The sequence below is a fragment of the Rana temporaria genome, chromosome 7 (genome assembly GCF_905171775.1).
Source record: "Rana temporaria chromosome 7, aRanTem1.1, whole genome shotgun sequence".
Taxonomy (NCBI): domain Eukaryota; kingdom Metazoa; phylum Chordata; class Amphibia; order Anura; family Ranidae; genus Rana; species Rana temporaria.
The window spans coordinates 9730841-9737328 of record NC_053495.1 but is presented as its reverse complement, the minus strand read 5'-3'; the positions used below and the strand labels follow the sequence as shown (position 1 = coordinate 9737328).

Below are 6488 nucleotides of genomic sequence, written 5' to 3'. Positions count from 1 at the left end.
CTAGCGACGTCAGTGGGAGCAATGCACGCCGGGAAATTTCGCGGACGCCGCCTGCGCATTTAAATCGGCGCGGGAACGCGCCTGATTTAAATAGTACACTCCCCTAGCCACGGAATTTGAATTCCGCCGGGGGATTTAGGATCCGCCGTCGCAAGTTTGGAGGTAAGTTGTTTGTGAATTAGCCACTTGCCTCCCAAACTTGCGGGAACGGATCTTAATTCACGTAGAACGAGCGGATCTATAGATCCGCTGCGCTACGTGAATCTGGCCCAAAGTGTGTAAGGAAAGGGATCTTGGGAGATGTAGTTCTTTGGCTTATTTAGGTCATTAGCTACCACCTGCCTATCACAACTTATTCAAGTAAATAGGGCCACTCTTGCAACTGCATGAAATGTGGGTTCAAGTGAGGGGTCCATGGGAGGTTAACCCTGGTTGGTGGTGATACCACCTGTCAAATGCCCTCTGAAAAGTGATCCAAGCATGAGTTGATTTTCAGAGGGGGCAGAAAAAATATAGAAAAAAGACAGTTTGGGAGTCTGGGAGTGCAGAGGCGGTGAGGGAGATCGGGACGCTGCGTCTCTAAGTCATGAATGGCGCATGTATCAGGCCGCCATTTCCAAACCTTTTTTCCATCATTGCGCCTTTTTAAAGTAAGCAAAAAATGAGGAGCCGCCCGAGTCCTGAACTGGGACACCGACATCTGCACTGAACAAAGAGGTCACCCTTTCCTTGGCACCACATGTGGAACTCCCCCCTCGCATCATAGCCCCCCCCCAATATTACATCAGCGCCCCCCTCCCATCACATCAGTCAATCACCTTCACATCACAGTAGAGCCATTATATCGGAGTCAGCCACCTTCACACCAGTCTCCCCCCCGATATGACATCATAGTCATTTCATTGCATCACAGTCCCCCCGCCCCCCATATATCACATTAGAGTAATTTCATTATATCAGAGTCCTTCCAATGACATCAGAGCCAACAACATTGACATCAGATCCCCCCCCCCCCCCCCCATGACATCCGAGACCTTTCATTACTTCAGAGTCCCCACCCCTCCCATCCCGCCCCCCTATATTTTACATCAGGAGGTCCTTCCCCATCACATCAAGGACCTTTCATTACATCAAGGAGGTCCCCCCCCCCATATCACGTCACACATCAAGGAGGTCCTCTCCCCCCATATCACGTCACACATCAAGGAGGTCCTCTCCCCCCATATCACGTCACACATCAAGGAGGTCCTCTCCCCCCATATCACGTCACACATCAAGGAGGTCCTCCCCCCCCATATCACGTCACACATCAAGGAGGTCCTCTCCCCCCATATCACGTCACACATCAAGGAGGTCCTCTCCCCCCATATCACGTCACACATCAAGGAGGTCCTCTCCCCCCATATCACGTCACACATCAAGGAGGTCCTCTCCCCCCATATCACGTCACACATCAAGGAGGTCCTCTCCCCCCATATCACGTCACACATCAAGGAGGTCCTCTCCCCCCATATCACGTCACACATCAAGGAGGTCCTCTCCCCCCATATCACGTCACACATCAAGGAGGTCCTCTCCCCCCATATCACGTCACACATCAAGGAGGTCCTCTCCCCCCATATCACGTCACACATCAAGGAGGTCCTCTCCCCCCATATCACGTCACACATCAAGGAGGTCCTCTCCCCCCATATCACGTCACACATCAAGGAGGTCCTCTCCCCCCATATCACGTCACACATCAAGGAGGTCCTCTCCCCCCATATCACGTCACACATCAAGGAGGTCCTCCCCATATCACGTCACACATCAAGGAGGTCCTCTCCCCCCATATCACGTCACACATCAAGGAGGTCCTCTCCCCCCATATCACGTCACACATCAAGGAGGTCCTCCCCATATCACGTCACACATCAAGGAGGTCCTCCCCATATCACGTCACACATCAAGGAGGTCCTCCCCATATCACGTCACACATCAAGGAGGTCCCCAGTCCTCCCCATAGCGCATCAAGAAGGTCCTCCCCATAGCGCATCAAGAAGGTCCTCCCCATAGCGCATCAAGAAGGTCCTCCCCATAGCGCATCAAGAAGGTCCTCCCCATAGCGCATCAAGAAGGTCCTCTACCTCCCACATCACATCAAGGAGGTCCTCCCCGTCACATCAAGGACCTTTCATTACATCACAGACCCCACTCCTCTCCCCTCTATACATCACATCAGGAGGTCCCCCTCTTCATAACATCAGAGGTCCCCCCCCCCCCCATCACATCAGAGTCCTCTTCTTAGAGCCCCCTCATGTCAGAGTCTCTCCATCCGTCCATCACACCAGAGTTTTTTTGCATCAGAGCCCCCCCCCCCCTCCCCCTCATATCACATTTAATACCAAAAGGAGCAGAAATGACCAATAACTCAATGACAAACAACAATACCCAGGCAGTTGAGTGGTCCCGCCAGTGAAGCACACAGTGCCCCATGCCTCTCCGCTTCGCCAGTCAGTAAGTCACGTTCTAGGGCGGCTTTGTCCAGAAAGTGACTACCGAATATGCCGGTATGCTGCACCAGCTGTCAGCGACCCAACGATCCAATGACAGCCAGTCCTCTTTGTTGACACAGAACTCCCTGCCAAAGTCATCCTCCCGGCTGTGTGTACAGATCTCCGCCGGTGTGCGAGGAGCGCGCTTCACAACAGTTGGTTATGCAAAAAAAAAAAGTAAAATTAAAAACTGCTGAGGATTGCCAACTTTAGAGACAGAACCGTCTTCACAGCTGCTGCAGAACCTCTTCGGCTGGCCATACATTATACAACTGTCCAAAACCATATAATAGGAGGTCACACCCGACCCTGTCCAATGTGTATGCAATCAGGCAGGCCATTGCACTCCATGAATGTCAATCTAAAGGGAATTGAAGAACGTTGTACAATGTATGGCCAAGCCTTTGAAAGCAGAGATTTGTTGCTGAGCCGATGTGCAGCGCTGACTGTTGGGGGATCTGCGGATCATCCTGACCTGTAACCCTGACTGTTGGGGGGTCTGCGGATCATCCTGACCTGTAACCCTGACTGTTGGGGATCTGCGGATCATCCTGACCTGTAACCCTGACTGTTGGGGATCTGCGGATCATCCTGATCTGTAACCCTGACGGTTGGGGGATCTGCGGATCATCCTGACCTGTAACCCTGACTGTTGGGGGGATCTGCGGATCATCCTGACCTGTAACCCTGACTGTTGGGGGGATCTGCGGATCATCCTGACCTGTAATCCTGACTGCTGGGGATCTGCGGATCATCCTGACCTGTAACCCTGTTGGGGATCTGCGGATCATCCTGACCTGTAACCCTGACTGTTGGGGGACCTGCGGATCATCCTGACCTGTAACCCTGACTGTTGGGGGATCTGCGGATCATCCCGACCTGTAACCCTGACTGTTGGGGGATCTGCAGATCATCCTGACCTCTAACCCTGACTGTTGGGGGATCTGCAGATCATCCTGACCTCTAACCCTGACTGTTGGGGGATCTGCAGATCATCCTGACCTCTAACCCTGACTGTTGGGGGATCTGCGGATCATCCTGACCTCTAACCCTGACTGTTGGGGGATCTGCGGATCATCCTGACCTGCAACCCTGACTGTTGGGGGGGATCTGCGGATCATCCTGACCTGCAACCCTGACTGTTGGGGGGGATCTGCGGATCATCCTGACCTGTAACCCTGACTGTCGGGGGATCTGCGGATCATCCTGACCTGTAACCCTGACTGTTGGGGGATCTGCGGATCATCCTGACCTGTAACCCTGACTGTTGGGGGATCTCCGATTCATCCTGAACTGTAACCCTGACTGTTGGGGGATCTGCGGATCATCCTGACCTGTAACCCTGACTGTTGGGGGTCTGCGGATCTTCCTGAACTGTAACCCTGACTGTTGGGGGATCTGCGGATCATCCTGAACTGTAACCCTGACTGTTGGGGGATCTGGGGATCATCCTGACCTGTAACCCTGACTGTTGGGGGTCTGCGGATCATCCCGACCTGTAACCCTGACTGTTGGGGGATCTGCGGATCATCCCGACCTGTAACCCTGACTGTTGGGGGATCTGGGGATCATCCTGACCTGTCACCCTGACTGTTGGGGGATCTGCGGATCATCCTGACCTGTAATCCTGACTGCTGGGGATCTGCGGATCATCCTGACCTGTAACCCTGTTGGGGATCTGCGGATCATCCTGACCTGTAACCCTGAATGTTGGGGGATCTGCGGATCATCCTGACCTGTAACCCTGACTGTTGGGGGATCTGCGGATCATCCTGACCTGTAACCCTGACCGTTGGGGGATCTGCAGATCATCCTGACCTCTAACCCTGACTGTTGGGGGATCTGCAGATCATCCTGACCTCTAACCCTGACTGTTGGGGGATCTGCGGATCATCCTGACCTGTAACCCTGACTGTCGGGGGATCTGGGGATCATCCTGACCTGTAACCCTGACTGTTGGGGGTCTGCGGATCATCCCGACCTGTAACCCTGACTGTTGGGGGATCTGCGGATCATCCTGACCTGTAACCCTGACTGTTGGGGGTCTGCGGATCTTCCTGACCTGTAACCCTGACTGTTGGGGGATCTGCGGATCATCCTGACCTGTAATCCTGACTGTTGGGGGATCTGCGGATCATCCCGACCTGTAACCCTGACTGTTGGGGGATCTGCGGATCATCCTGACCTGTAATCCTGACTGCTGGGGATCTGCGGATCATCCTGACCTGTAACCCTGTTGGGGATCTGCGGATCATCCTGACCTGTAACCCTGAATGTTGGGGGATCTGCGGATCATCCTGACCTGAAACCCTGACTGTTGGGGGATCTGCGGATCATCCTGACCTCTAACCCTGACTGTTGGGGGATCTGCAGATCATCCTGACCTCTAACCCTGACTGTTGGGGGATCTGCAGATCATCCTGACCTCTAACCCTGACTGTTGGGGGATCTGCGGATCATCCTGACCTGTAACCCTGACTGTTGGGGATCTGCGGATCATCCTGACCTGTAACCCTGACTGTTGGGGATCTGCGGATCATCCTGACCTGTAACCCTGACTGTTGGGGGTCTGCGGATCATCCTGACCTGTAACCCTGACTGTCGGGGGATCTGGGGATCATCCTGACCTGTAACCCTGACTGTTGGGGATCTGCGGATCATCCCGACCTGTAACCCTGACTGTTGGGGGTCTGCGGATCATCCTGAACTGTAACCCTGACTGTTCGCTCCGACATTCCAAGACTGAAACTAAATCTGGATGTTCGCCACAAGGTGCGTATACGACGGCGGTAAAACACACATATGAGCTCCATGTAGTGCAGCCAGTGACGCCGATCTTCTACACCGAATAAACTTTGCCCCACTTCTCCAATACAGGAATAGGGGGTCCCAAAATTTCCCACCCATTACTGTCCTACAGACTCCCCCATTTAAAGGGAACCTGTCGGCTGACCTGGCAGGCACAATAATCCTCCGGATTCCCTGCATATTGAATTCCTGATCCTGGAACAAGCATGTGGCCAGTGAAGGCCTAAATCCTGGTCTCTATACTTGTTCCGGGTCTCAAAGTACTGAAGCCACTGGGTCAGCATGACAGCCAGGGAACCAGTATTTCCAGGAGGGGGTTGCTTTCACAGCTCTGTGTGGCAGTCATGTGACCGCTTTGGGATTAGTGATATGTGATCGCTTGATGCCCGGTGTGGGCACAGTCTGGAGGGGCATGCTGGGATTTGTAGTTCCATGCCAAGTTAGGTGATTGATTGTATGAGATTATCACATCTGCTGAGTGAATTACCCCGCGATGTGCGCACAGCTTCCTGCCAGACATGGATGTTGGTGCTTCCCTCTTCTGAGTAAACAAGTGCCGGGTGTGTCCGACCTCAGTACATACTGTCCAAAGACTGCACTTCAAAAGTACCTGACAACCCTCCGATCAACAAGAACCAAGGCTGGCACAAGAGCCACACTGTGCAGACATGCTACATTCACCCACTGAAAAATGGTGCCGCACCCACCCCAGCACAGGGGTACCGCATTCACGCACAGGGGTACCGCACCCACCCCAGCACAGGGGTACCGCATTCACGCACAGGGGTACCGCACCCACCCCAGCACAGGGGTACCGCATCCACCCACAGGGGTACCACGTTACCGCACCAACCCTAGGACAGGGGTACGGGACCCAGCACAGGGGTACCGGACCCACCCACTGCAAAATGGTACCGCGTCCACCCAGCACAGGGGTACCAGGTTACCGCACCCACCCACTGCAAAATGGTACCGCACCCACCCACTGCAAAATGGTACCGCACCCACCCACTGCAAAATGGTACCGCACCAACCCCAGCACAGGGGTACCGCACCAACCCCAGCACAGGGGTACCGCACCAACCCCAGCACAGGGGTACCGCACCCACTGCAAAATTATACTGCAACCAACCAATGCAAAATGGT

General features: G+C 54.1%; 1 pseudogene; it reads right to left on the bottom strand.

Moving 5' to 3' along the window:
- LOC120945026 overlaps positions 1 to 6488 on the bottom strand; it is a 258633-nt pseudogene that overhangs the window by 203107 nt on the left and 49038 nt on the right.